General features: G+C 36.0%; 1 protein-coding gene across 4 annotated transcripts in view; it reads left to right on the top strand.

Moving 5' to 3' along the window:
• Pde1a (phosphodiesterase 1A) overlaps positions 1–15,082 on the top strand; it is a 366,193-nt gene that overhangs the window by 6,415 nt on the left and 344,696 nt on the right. The window lies entirely within an intron of this gene.

Below are 15,082 nucleotides of genomic sequence, written 5' to 3'. Positions count from 1 at the left end.
CTAGTTGGCACCCCAGGGATGCCTATATCCTAATGTCCAGGAAAAGAAGGATTATGGTAGGAGATGGGATTACAGTTGCTAATAAACTGACTTTAAAACAGGGAATTATTCTGGATTTCACGTCAACCCAATGTAATTACAAAGGTTCTTAAAGTGGAAGAGGCAGAAGAATGGTGCATGGTGAAAGGGATTTGACTTATCTTTGCTAACACTGAAGATGGGGAAAGTGGACTACTAGCCAAGGGACATGGGTAGCCTCTAGAAGTAACAAAAGGCAAGAAAGGAGAGTCTCCTTCCATGGTGTCCAGAAAGAATGCAGTCCTGCTGATCCTTGATTTTAGCTAAGCAAAACTTGCATCTGATTTCTGATCTACAGAATTGAAGGTAATTTGTGGTTTTCTTCAAGTCACTAAGTTGGTGGTAAATGTGTTATAGCAGCAATAAGAAACAAAAACGTACCTCTTCTGCCAGAGGATAGAAAGACCATTCCTGTCCTCCGGTATCACATACAAACACACACACAGACATGCACACACATTCAGATATGCACACCAATCCTCCAGGTGGAGAACACCGGAGATCACTCTATGACCCATATGATCTTTACCAGCATACCTCCATCTAACCGTGGCTTGAGTACCCAAACCATCAGTTTCCTTACCGAACTCTGACATTGAGGTTATATAGTGGATTTACTTCAAATGTTAGAGAAGAATGCTTATACTATCTTTCTTGGAAATTGTTGATAAATATCAATCTTAATTAAACTTTGAAATCAATCAGATATTTTCTAATGCCACCTGTATTTTTAGCCAATGACCATGGAGAAATTATTAATTTCTCTAAACTATACTCTCCTTATCTGTAAAATCCAATTATTTCATTCATTGTTCTCTTACACATTAATAAATATTCACTGATTCTGTACTCTCAGGTACCAGGTTATACACAGGAGCTTATTTGTTTTTTTCTTTTCCTTCTTTTTAGTGATATTGAGGATTGAATCCAGGGCCTAGCACATACTAGGCAAGTGCTCTATCACTGAGCTATATCACTGGCTCTTTTTATTTTGAGACAGGGTTTTGCAAAGTTTCCTGGTTGATCTTGAACTTGAGAGCTTCCTGCATCAGCCTCTTTTGTGCAGATGAAACCTGCATTGGAAGATAATGCTTTAGTGTGCAGCTAAATAAACTGGGACTCCTCGGAATTCACCTTACTGCACAAACTGTAGACTCTTCAGCAGGGGGCCATATCTTCCTCTTAAATCTACATCAGAGCCTAGAGCAGATGAGACCATACTTTCTACAAGCACAGAATCCCTTCCCTGCCCCTAGAGAAGAAAAACTTGCATAATCAGGCCCAATTCTTTCTCTACACTTCACCAGTCAAATGAGTTGCATGTACTCCAATGAAAGAATGTGAAAACAGCCGAGACAGGCCCAGAAGTCTTCTCCAGTGGAAGGTTCTCCCACTAGAAAGCAGTGGAATCTGTGATTCCATACATTGCCCAGATCAAAATAATAAAAATAAATAAAATAAAGTGTGTCAGAAATACACTGTAGTACCCGGTAGACAATAAGCCTGCAAGCTATGGTAATTATTAATATTCCCATAACTTTACCCATTCTTGGGGATATTCCAACCACACTACTTACTAGCTATATGACCTCCTAGTTGCTTGATTTTTCAATGCCTCACTTATGTTACCTATAAATGGAAATAATGACATTTTCTTTTTCACAGATATTTAGGGGATTAAACAAATTAATGTTTGTAAATTGGTTAACAGGGTGTTTAGAATCCAGTAAATTCTAGATGTTATTATTATTATTAATACTACATGCAGCAGCAGAATCCTGTAGTTTTCTCAGGTGCTTTTCTTATTACAGTCAGTGAGCAGCTGCTAGATGAGGAAAGGATGCTTTCTTAGGGAAGTAGCCTCACAGGGTTCCCAGGTCTCACTTCACCAAAACTGTTAAAACTGAGGAATTAATTTCTCTGGGGCAGGGTTTAAGGCTAGTGGAGGAGAATGGGCTGGCTTTGAGAATTTCCCTGGTAGAACTGTCTTGATGGCCTCTTTACTTCAACTTCCTGTGGCAGTCTCGGTATAGAGTTTGTGTATGACTTAGGACTAGACTGATTTCCTGAGTGACTCTGGCTTAAAAATCATTTCTTAAGTCTGTCGTTACCCAAATCTGAGTCTGATTTACAATGGAGTTGTCTTCTAGGTAATCGCTGTCCTGTGTCATATCCATCCTTCAGCCTATTTTACAAAATGACATATTACCATTATGTTTTTAGATTTTGAGCTTTATTTTATTTCAATCTGCTAACCAAATTTAAGTATTTGAGCAAGCGTCATTGCCATACAGTGAAGGATTGTGCTGTAGGCTTTTTGGATAGGAAAGAAGCTGTTCATTAATATCATTAAACAGATGGTAGTGCTACAGACTCTTGAGAACCACCTATTTCACATATCTGATCTGGGCATGAATTAAGTACAGTTAAAGAATAAAAATGATATAAAAATGGCATAACAATGATAATGGGTCATCAGAGGCAAAGCAATAAAACATTCTATTTTGGTTTCTCCTTTCATTTTTTTATTTTTATTTTTTAGTTGTTGATAGACCTTTACTTAGTTTATTTATATGCAGTGCTGAAAAACTAACCCAGTGCCTCACACATACCAGGCAAGAGTACTACCGCTAAGCCCCTGCCCCAACCCCTAAGCTATACTTTCCTGAAGATACTTAAAGATATATTTTATTTTATATTTTATAAAATGGTAAAAATATAAATTTTTACTAAATAGGATCCCCCAAATGCTCAAGGATGCATATAATTTTTGTTAGCTGAAATTTTGATATTAATAGTTTCTCAAACAAGTTTAAAATAGATCATGAAAAAATTAGCAAAATCTCTAAGCACCCGATTCTTTAGGAAAAGAAAACAGAGGTCAACCTTAACTAAACTCTGCATCAGCACAGTGATAAGGAGTTCTTGTGAAATAGGTCCTAGATAATTTAGAAGAAAATAAAAATAAACTTATTAGAAAAGAAACAATGTGCTGATTTTGGTCCACTCAAAATTGGACTTTCTAAGGGTTGGTTCCAAACTGTATTTGGAGTAAGATTTTAAAAAACTATACAACTTAGGTATTGATTTGTGATTTGTCTAGATCATTTAAAAAATCATCTGATGATTGAATCATGGTAATAATTATACCTCATACTTTATTTTGTGCCTACACTTTCTAGAAGATATTTCTTTTGGTTCATATGTATCAGAACAATTATCCCCAGTTTTCTGATGAGAAAACGGAACCTCCAAGACACTAAATGACTTGGCCAGTGTTTTACTGTTAGTAGGGAAAAGTCCAGATTCTTAGGCTCCTACTTAGTTGTTCCTCTTAACCTTGAGTTAGATAATTCTACTTAACACTCAAGATTCACTATAAAATCTGACATTTCAGGAGGTAAAGACTATTCTCTTGTTTTGATTTTTCCACAGCCCTGCCATCTGTTTGCCTAGCTCTGCATACTCAAAGCTGAATACCAGAGGGAGTTATCACTTGGCATATGCTTTAGATGTTAGACACTCTCCAGTTGTGTTTTGCTCCTTTTCTAGGACATGTACTACCATTACCTCTTCAATTTGTTTACCTGAACAAAGATCCTAGCTAGTGTTGGAAAGAGAGTTTGACTTTTCCTGAAACATTTTGTCCCTCTCAAAGCCTGGACCTTTGCAAAATCATTCCTATTTATCTGTCCTTTGGTACCCCAAATCATAGAGGCAGAAAACCCTGCCCAGTAGTAAAGTCTAAATGTCTATCCCTGAAAATTTTCTTTGCCTATACAAATAAAACCAGGAATTCTAGTGATTCAGATTAGGCATTTTATACTTGTTTATGCTACCATTTATGCTCTTACTATAAAAGATTTTAAGCATACAGGAAGGTTGTTCACTGAAGAAAAGTGAGCAGTGTTTACTCCTTCAGTTTTATTTCAGAAAAATCAACTTAGTGGACTTAATTCTATCATATTATTCCTGAAGAGAATATTGACCACATATGGAAAATGGCTAGTATATGGTTCAGGGCATGCCTTTCTAACTTTAGAACTTACAAAATTTCCAGTACCTCCTACTGGTTCCAGTATGAACAAGTGTCTGTATGTGTGGCCCTCTTTATACTTCATTCTTCAGCAGATCTCTTCTTTAATTTCTCTAGTTTTCCACAGATCAACCAGATAATCTATTACCATACTTGTGAGTGAAGTCAGACTGGACCACCCAATTCCCTCTAAATTGTGAGGAAATAATAGATGTTTATGGTTTTATGAGCCTCTAAGTTGTGGTGTAGATTATTATACAACAAAGTTAACTGATATATACCCATAATCTGCTCTTAGCCTCTAATTTTTTTATATAATTCTTCTTTAGTTTCAACAGTTTCCTCTACCTCTCACTCCTTCTTTTTTTATCATTTAAAATTTCTTTCTTTGATCTAATCAAATATGAATAAATATTTTAGAGATCATAAAAATAAAAATGGAGGCCCTTCTTTTTAGAAAGTCAGTCCAATTAAATTTTTCTTCATATTATTTTCATTAGTTAAAAATATCAATGACATGTCTTTACTTATAGTATTTCTTCCCAAACCTGTTTTTTCAGTGGCTTGTACATTGAAGTTGTATTGCTCATAGATTTTGATAAACGAAAATAATTTCCCATAATATTGAAGTGAAGTATAGAGTAAGGCAGGGAAGCTGCATAGTTGCATAAAGGAAGATGGTTCATATCCTGTTACCCTAGCAACAGGCACTAGAAAGACCAGGGCTCTTCACACATCCTGTTGCCCTGACAACAGGTCACACAGGGCATGGGAATGCCCAGTTCCCAGTCTTCTAAGCCTCTTCTCTGCAATCACAAAGAAAAAGGACAGAGTGGTGGTGTGCATCTTATTCCTCCCCACCTACATATTTCTTCCATTGTTCAAACCACTCCAGTACAAGTTTATTTTTCTAGATGTAGGAGAGGGTAAAAAAACAGTAACCTCAGGTTTTGTATTCAGGAACTCAGAAGCATTTATTGAGTTTCAATTGACCTAAAGAAGTAAATAGCAGGAAGAAAAGAGAGAAGGGATTTATAAAATTGTGGAAATCTGAGAAGTAGAACAGCAACAACTTCACAGCTCAGAGATGATTTAGGGTGTGTATCACTTTACCATATTGGTTAAGCTTGGTTAATTTTTAGAGAGTTAATTGGAAGGAGTCACATCTGTGAGAGTGCAGCTTATTTGGTCAGCTCTATTCTGTGAGCAGTCAATGCATAGCCAACCATCAGTAAATGATGTTATGCTATAAAATATTTTTTAAAAACTTAATCCAGGATTTTTTAAAAAAAATTTCCCATTTTTCAGTCATATCTAGCATTATTTTTCTTTATCATTCATTGTTTCTTATCATATAGATTTGATAAGAAAGCAATCTGATTACAAGTTTTCCTTGCCTCTCTTTGCTCGTTATGCAATTGGTTTGATTGTATAAAAGAATTAGAACTTTTTATTTTTGGTTTTAAATATTGCTTTGTCTTTCTAATTTGTGATTTACATAAAATAGCTGTCTGTTCAAAACTGAACAAATACCATTAATTTTGCTGTTACTAAATTTCCCAACTTTCCTGTGAATTAAAGTAAAATATGAGTTTATACCTCTGGTTTTAAAGTAGAGTAATAATTGTACATTCTCTACTAAACCAGAATTCTTTTTGGTGAAGACAAAAGTGTTGAGGAAGTCTTCTTTTTTAAAAAAAACAGGAAAAAGGGATTTGTGGTAAAAAGACCTTAATTACATATGAAAGAAGTATAGACTGGTGAAGGGGAAGTGTCTGGGAGAATACAATCACACTAAAACTGAATTTCCAAAAGACCAAGTAGAAAAGTTGGGATTTAGTCAGAGTATATCATTGAAATCAGATAAATACTCCTGATTATCTGAAACTAGACTAGGTGACCCTTTTAGGTTCTCTAACTGACTTTTATGTTTTATTGTTATTGTTCATTTAATTTTTCTGCCTCTGATAATCCTTCATCTGTCTTTTGAGGTAACGAGATGGAAGAAGTGGATTTCTTCTGCTCGTTGTATATTCAGTGCCTAGAACAGTATGTGGCTTAAAAATGGTTCAGTATTACAAAGGACAATAATACGGTAATGCCACCATTTTCCAATTGAGTAGGTGTGGCTGATAAATGTTACAATTGTTCAGCATCAACATTAGTTCAGGCTGGATGTCAAGCAAGTTTTATGGAGAATCTTTCAGCTGCTTCTGGAAAAATAAAGAGAATAAAGGATGGGAAAAACCTTTCAGTAGAGATCATTGGGAATATTATTGTATCACAGACCAAACAGCAATAATATAAAGGAAAACAAAACCACTTTGAATGGAACTTAAATAGTCTTAGAAGGATTGTTGTAAGAGATAAAAATAATGTAATCAAGGTGCCCACATTTTGTGTCTGGCACAGAATAAGCATCTACACACAGCAACTGTTATTGTGAACTACTTTTGTGATACAACTATGTACAAAACAATGTGTTTGCTTTTTCCTCATTCCTTTGCCAAATGTAAGATTGAGGTAAAGCTGCCCCTACCTACCTCTATAGTTGGCAGAAATGCAAAGGACATTCATACATTGACTAAGTGACAAAAATTCTTATTCCAAATTCTAACTTCCTGAGTTCTCTATCACTCATATCCCAGGAAAACTCAGATTGCTCTTCTGTGATGTATCTGAATAATTGGGATTATGTTAGGAATATCTTTCTGTGATTAGTGATTAAAAAAATCTGACCTCATGTGGCCTTGAAGCCTGGGGAATTCTTGGTGAGTGCAGACTGCTGTGTTTTCTGCCAAAGTCAATTGCCTGCTGAAGTTTCTAAACTGTGATGAGTCAGACAACAGGAGATGACTTGGAGACCATCAGGCTACATACTTCAGTATCAGTTTTCCAGCTGTAGTTCCCTGTCAACTACTAAGCTGAAGAGTGATTCTCTCCTTGCAAGTTTCTCATCAAAGAGAAACTTATAAAGCAAGGTAATCTGAAAATTTCCAAAGTAATTGAGCACTTTTAACAGTTCTTACATTTCATTTTTACCAGACATATAATATATTCAAGGTATATGACAAAGCTTGAACTAAAATTGCCATCTTCACACTGACATTTAAAATATTTTTGTTCTCTGACTTCATCCTGTCATACAAATCATATTTCAATTACAGATAAATATTTTCAAAGAGTATATAAAAAATGCTTCCCTCTAAAAGATTACCCAAATCTAAACCAAACTGGAATCATGGATGAAGAAGATCATATGTCATGTGTGCTTAATGATTGAGAATGTTTCAAAATGAAAGTTACAGCCAAAATAATAATAAGATTCAGTTTAAGGATGTAATTTCCCTCTATTTTATGCAAGGCAATGCATTTTAAAATTCATTACTGTAAATTGTTTGCTGAATAAAACATGATAAAATAGTGCTAAAATTATGTCTTTATTACTTTTCTTTTTGTATTTCTTTACTGATTTTTTTATTTTATTTTATTTTTTTATGGTACTGGGTATTGAACCCAGGGCAAGACAGGCAACAGATGTCTTAGGCATTTAAGAAATGGCTATTTTAGAAGAGTAGTCAGGGAAGAGTTTTCTGTGATAGCAACTTGTGAAGAGAGACCTTAGAGAAGTGAGAAGGGAGCTATACAAGGACTGACACATTGGTGTCTATGCAGAAGGAAGCAAGGACAGAAACCCTGAGCCAGGCTGCATTTTGATATGTTTGAGGAAAAACAATAAGGCCAGCGCGGCTGGAGCCCAGGCAAGAGAGAATGGTCTTAATAAGTAAAAGACAGGTAGTCAGATGGAAGGGGAAGAAGTGAATATATGTTTTAAAATAATGAATATGTAGATGTGTTTAAAGTTCACAGCACTGGATGAGAGCTCCAGGGAGTTAAAAGTGGTATGAGAAGAGAATCAAGGGCTAAGCTCTAAGACACTCCAACACTTACAGTAAAGCAAACTGAGGAATGGCCAGTTTGACATTGCATTCTGAAAGTCAAAAAGGAGAATCTTTCAAGAAATAAAAATGTCAAATATTGAATGTTGCTGAGAGGTCAGGTAACATGGACAGAGCATTGTCTATTGATTTTTACATTGTGGCTGTCTTTAGCAATCTTGAGGAGAGACTCTCAATGAAATGGTGAAAACAAAAAAATTCACCCAGGACTGTTGGAAGAGGATTGAACGTGAAATAGGAAGAATGTACAGCTGACTTTTGAAAGCATTTTTCTTTAAAGACAATGACACAAATTGGGTGATAACTAGGGGAGAATTGGGAGGTAAAGGAGTTTGTTAACTATGGAAAATAGTAGTAGAGATTTCTGTAGGGAATTCTGATTGCTGGGATTCTGCAGGAAGTGAAAACTCAATGGGGGAGAGAGAGTCAGAAGGAAAGAGAGAGACAGAAAGGATAGAGGTAAGACAGAATGTGAGCATTGGCTAACAGGTATGTGAGGAGTTGGTGATAAGGCCCTCTGATTTCTTTTATATTCTCAGTGAAAAGAAATTGGCTATTTGTAGACCTTGAACAGAAGGGAAGGGGAGTGGCATTTGAGGTGCAAACAGTCCCCTGAGAGATGAGTGTGACCAAGGAAAGGTGGTGAAATGGCAGGCAATGCAACTGTCATGTATTTAGGGTGACCTCAGTCTCCCTGTGTGCCTTCCTCTTGCTGCATTCAGTTCTGTCACTTCCATACAGCATTAGAGCAGATGTGGATGGGTTTATAGAGTCCTATTTTGTTAGAAAACACCAGGGCAATGAAGGAGGAGAGGGGAAAATAGGGTTTGAGGGTCTCTTTCAAGGCATTAAGCCTGGATCGTGTGTGAGATCCAAGTTGGGTATGGAGAGGAATGAGAACTTGGGGGGATGATGGACAGTAAAAGAATGGGTGAGGCCAATGGGTTGGAGGTGGAGAACGTGGGTGAACAGTTTCTGGAATGGGCCACTGTAATCACAGATCTTTTGTTCTTCTCAGAGGCCCATGATTACATAATATACACATATTATGTGTAGACAACCTTACACAAGAAATACAACTTGTGAAATGAATATATATAGGCAATTTCATTTTTTTCCCCTCTGTTGAAAACCTCTTGAGCTCCTTTGCATTTCGTTACTAGGTTTTCACTTCAAAACAGAAGAGGCTGTTGGAAGCATGGCCATTCCTGCAAAGAAAACAAAGCTGGCAGATCTAATTTTAGGATGCTTTTCCTTGACAACAGTCTTTTAAACATTGCCTATGCAACAATAAAAATTGGCTTCAGAAATTAATGAGACCTCATTTGGTCAAGAAAATTAAATCCTCTTTGACACTTGAACTTCTTGCAGTGTCTGTAAACACACAAGGCTCTCACCCACCTTTCTTTAATGACTAAAGTTTCACAGTTTGTAGTTTTGATGGTGGAGGATGGTAATTTTTAATTTATGGATCAGTAGCAACAGTGCACATAGGCAATGAAGGACCCTGTAAAATACCATTGGAACCAGAGATGTGAGGATTGCTTCACTACCCAAGAATTTCTGTTTCTCTCTTTATAGTCATAGTAGCTCCAACTGACCTAAACCAGACTTAAAGTTTCTTCCTGAGAGACAATTTGCTTTGTAAGCCTGCACATACTAAGCAAGCAATTATCTATCCTATTCTCTGATGATTTTATTACCAAGAGGAAAGTTTACCTTGGGCTGAAGTTTTTTTTTAACAAATTACTTGCACACACACATACATACATACACACACAAACACTCACATGAAATATTGAACTAAAACTATGTACCTTGGTGGAAATGCAACTGCCATTCAATAACTATACTTTTGTGTTGATGAACTTGAAGAAAGGTAAAAGTCATTGATTGTTTAAATTTTTTTTTAATCACAATGTCATTATATATGGAATTTAGTGGGCCATGATACCAAAGAATTGTAAGACTTCAATGTAAAGGTCACTTATGGATAGATTTTTGCATCTACTTTTGGTGTTTAGGAAACTGAATCTTCTATTTTATGAACTAGACTAATTTGGGGATAGCAATATATCAACTAAGTTGATATTTTAAAAATTAACCTTTTGGAATTTTTGCCGTTTTTCTTATTTGACATGGCAGGGTTGCTCTTAAAGTTTAGTTCCAGGTTGCTTACCTCCTATAGTAATTATTGTTATTTTTAATTGCAAAGAAATTTGTCTTTGTTTTTTATTTAACAACTTAGGGTTTATGTGGGAACCAGGAAAGCTGGAAATAACCTTAATCTGAATTCTCTCTCTTTTTTTTAATTCACACATTATCATTGCACATATTTATGGAGTGCAGTGTGGTAATTCAATATATGTATATGGTATATGATGATCAAATCAAGATAATATCATTTTCCTCACCTTAGACATCATTTGTGTGTGAGTGTGTTGGGAAGTTTTAATTCACTCTCTTATAGTTCTTTATAAAAATACAATTAAATAAACTATAGTCACCCTACTGTACAATAGAACATTAGAACTTATTCCTCCTGAGTAACTGTATTTTAGAAGTACCCATCATCTAACTCTCTATTCTTGCTTCCTTCTCCTCTCCTAGGCCTCTTGTGCCCACTGTTTACTCTCTACTTATAGGAAATACACTTGTTTAGCTTTTCATGTATGAGTGACAATATGTGGTATTTGTTTTTCTATGCCTGGCTTATTTTACTTAACAATGTTCTCTGGTTTTAATCCATGTGGCAGCAAACGACAGAATTTTATTCTTTTTTTTAATGTCCAAATAATACCCCATTGTATATATTCATTCATCTGTCCATGGACAACAATGTTGACTCCGTATCTTGGCTATTGTGAACAGTGCTACAATAAACATGTAAGTGCAGGCATCTCTTGGGTGTACCAGCGGCTTCCTGGGACTGAGGTGGTTGGGTATGGATACCCAAATGCTTCCTGCAGTCAAGTCACTGAAGGTGTCCAAAATAATTCTTAAAATTCTTGGATCCTTTATGGGAAGTCCCTTTTGGTAATACTGTTCATTTTATGGTTGGCAAATTAAATTTTTTTCCCATTCCCTAAAGTTCCTCTCTCCTGCTTTTCTTCCTGTTGAGGATTGGACTGAATGTTATCTGGGTCTGCATGACTCCTATTTACTCTGCTATGAAAGCTGTGCTTGAATGTTCCAAACTGCCAGTCACACACTTTTTCTAGGTCTTTAAAGAAATATAAATAAATTTTACTTCTTTGAAACCAATCCTTTACATTACGGAGCCTCTCTGCTTTCAAATTTTAATTCTCATTCTTATTAAAGAAATAAAATAGTACTGTAAGATAAAGACAAAGAATTTTCTTTCCCACTCTTTGGTGTTTCCCAGGTTCACTTACTGAGACATCAACTTTTATCTTTTGATTTTTCTTCCTAAATTTACACCCATATTTTAAAATGACAATTATATGTATGTGTCTCTTAGTTTATCTATTTTGAACATTTTTTTTTACTGAATTCAGGTATCTGTGGAAGAAAATTTAGCATTTTAGCCCAAGCTCTGGCCAACCCCCTCTTGTCTCAACTTCTCCTTATCATTTCAATACAGTTCTATTACCATTTTAGTGAATCAATATCTGATCCTTATAATATTATGATTTCATTTCTGAGCCAAGCTGTGATATGTGCATATGTTTTCTATAGAGTGCAGTTCCTTTTTTTTTTCTTGGAATTAATTTAATCGTTAGATTGTTGAATTAATTTAATCATTAGATTGTTAGTCATTTAATCGTTAGGTTGTTGGCCTCAATGACTAAAACCTATCACTCACTCCTTCCAAATTCTCCAGAAGAATTAAAAAATTCCCCTCAGTGTGTTTCCCACCCTTTCATACACATCATGTGCTCTTCCTATCCCACTTCTTTTTTTCGAAATATCATTTTTTGAGTTTTTTTTCCTCCCAGGTCCCTCCAGGACTCTCCAAAGCCTAAGGCGTGGCTGGGACAGCCCTTTGCTCTCCTGAAAAACCCCTTCAAAACCCTCATGAGTCTGGTCTGCTGTTTCCTGGACCCTGTTCTTTCTTGATTTACTCTTATTTAGTCAGAGGGTTTCTCCAATAGCTCCTGAGACAGGAACTTGGAAATTAAATTTTTAATGTAATTTTTACATGAAAAAAATATTTGTTTTATTTAGGTATCACTCATCTGACTTTAAAATAATAAGTTAAAAGTAATTTTCTTTTAGAACTTCATAGATAGTGATCCACTATCTTTTGCTTTCAGTATTGCTACCAAAAAGTCAGATACCATTGATTCTTATCTCTTTATAGGATGTTCTTCCAACTCCCATGATCCAAGAATTTTCATCATTTCTTTTTTTCTTTAATTTCATGATAACTTGGTGTGAAAACTTTTATACTGGGAAATTAGGTGGTTTTTTCAATCTGGAAGCATAGCTTTCCGGTTTGGAAAACTTCTATATGCTTTTAATTTGATAATTTTCTTTCTTCTGTTTTTTTTATTCTTTTTATGGGGGGGTGGGAGAGAAGAGTTTTTATGTTGCGCTTCCAGGATTAAATCCTGAAGTTTCTTGTATTTTTCTCCTATTGTTAATTTTTGTGTAAAGTTTTTTTTTTTCAAAAAACACCCCCCTCAAAAAAATACACCATACTTTTGTATGCATATAACAATTTTTATAGCCATGAAATTAATTTTGATTGTGTATCTTTTATATTAAAGGATTTCCCCTTGTAATCCCAGTGACTCAGGAGGCTGAGGCAGGAGGTTCATAAGATCAAGACCAGCCTGCGCAGCATAATAAGACCTCATCACAAAACAAACAAACAAACAAAAACCCAAAGATTTCCTCAGAGGTCTGATAATTCCTGATTGCCTTGTCACATTTAAGAGAGATATTAGAGACAGTGAAAAGGTGATTGATGTTCATTGTGAATTGATTATATTTGATGAAGCCCTTAGTAGGGCTTGACCAATCAATTGGGTAATCACCAATTGTATCCACAAGCCTTTCTCCATAGCTATTTATTTCTCATGTAGGAAAATAATCGAATCTCCTTAAGGATGCTTCAGTCCTGATACATTCATTATATAAATCAGTTAGGAAAGAAGTTGGGGTCCATACCATCTACTATGTAGTCTTTACTTATTTTTAAAATATAAAATTTATATCTCTCTTACCTCTGTGGTTTAGTTTCACCAAAAAATAAACATCCAGTTTTCCATAATGATGTGGGAGCAGTAGTAGTTGGTCCTAGAGAGGGAGATAGCGCTTACCTCCTCTTTCTATAGTCTTTCAGCCAGACTCTCCTTCCAGTTCCACTCTGACTTGCTGCCTTCTATAACACCTGGTGCTTCTAATTCCTGCATCTTTTAGGGGTTCTTTGGGGTGTGACCTTTGCTTCTAGCTGTTATCCTTAGCTAAGATTTCTACTCTTCCATCTACATTCCAAACTTCCAAAAATTGAATTGTTTCTTTTGAATCTTATTACCTTCTTTTCCTTGTAACCCACATATTACAGCATATTAAAAATGGGATTCTTTCCATTTTGGCTTTGGCTGAGGCACGGAAGTCCAAGACCAATGTAAAAGGTGCCCAAAAGCCAGATCCTACATGCTGAACTGCCCATACAGGAAAACTAAGTGAGTGGAAAATGGATTCTCTGGCATTATAGTCATCCCTTCTTTGGTCTCTGTGAATGGAATATTGAAAGGGAGGATTTCAGAACTTATTTGGAGAGAGAAAAAAGAGAGAAAGAGAGACAGGGTTAGTTGTCAGTGTTTTGGTACCTTCAACATCCTCAAAGAATAATGTAAAGATAAGAGACTATGAATGGAGGCACCTTTGTTTGTCAGCAAGGATAAAGAAGCCATGAGACTTGCCACCAAATCAGGGGCATGTGTTTTCTTGCAGACCAACCTGCACCAATTCAAAAAAGATTCTGCCTAAGATGACTGCCTATAGATGTAGGGCAACCCCACAGAGAGGACCACTTGATGAGGGAGGGAGTCCTTCGCGGCCATTGCCTGCCTATGGACACTGTAGTCAAAGGACTACAGAGGGAAGAGCTCCAAAAGTCCTGCAGGAAGGAAGGACCCCTACCAGAAAAGAAGTGAAGGTCTATCAGGACTCAACCCAGGAAACCAATTCTATCGTTTATAGAAAATGGTGTCATTTCCTTTAAAGAATTGGGGAGGAAAGAAATTCTAACCTGAAACATATCTGAGCTTGGAAATGGGGAGGATAAGTCTGCAAAATACTCAGTTTGAAAGAATATGGAGTTCTGATCATTACACTGAATGCTGGTCATTTTGACTTCTGAGATGGGTCTTCTTCTTTCTTTCTTTCTTCTTCTTTTTTTTTTTTTTTTGGGTACCAGGGATTAAATTCAGAGGCACTTAACCACTGAGCCACATCCTCAGCCCTTTTTATTTTGAGATAGGGCCTCACTAAGTTGCTAAGGCTAACTGAATTTGTGATCCTCCTCCTGCCTTAGCCTCCTGAGCCACTGGGATCATAGGCATGCACCACCATGCCCAGCTAGGCCTGCTTTTATGATTGAAAAAGAACGGAATATCTGTGGGAGTTGGATTTTATCCGCTGATAGAAACAATGAAATTCAGAGGTTAATGTGAAGGCACAATGGGGGAAAGAATAATAATAATAAAAAAAAACCTCCTGTGGCTCTAGAATATTTCTTAAACACTTACACATCTACTACACTTGCAATCTCTGGGATAGGGGATGATGGTTAGGCAAAAGAGGTGAGGGCCAGGTGGACAAAGTATGATCAAAAGTAACAAAAGAGGCAAAGCTTTCTATAGAAATAGTTTATATTCTGTTTGGTCTTTAAAATTTTCCTTTGTAGATTCCAAATAACTTTGTAAGACCCTTACTGTACATTTTGGTGAATGAACAAAATTAATACTTCTAATGCCTTTAGATGTGTAGGTGATGAAGGGTCATGTCAGCTTAGGAGAAAACCTAGTAAAAACCA

The sequence above is a fragment of the Marmota monax genome, unplaced genomic scaffold, assembly GCF_021218885.2.
Source record: "Marmota monax isolate L192 unplaced genomic scaffold, Marmota_monax_Labrador192_F-V1.1 WCK01_AAM20220418_F8-fsc00007, whole genome shotgun sequence".
Classification (NCBI taxonomy): Eukaryota; Metazoa; Chordata; class Mammalia; order Rodentia; family Sciuridae; genus Marmota; species Marmota monax.
This window is presented reverse-complemented; position numbering and strand designations above follow the sequence as displayed.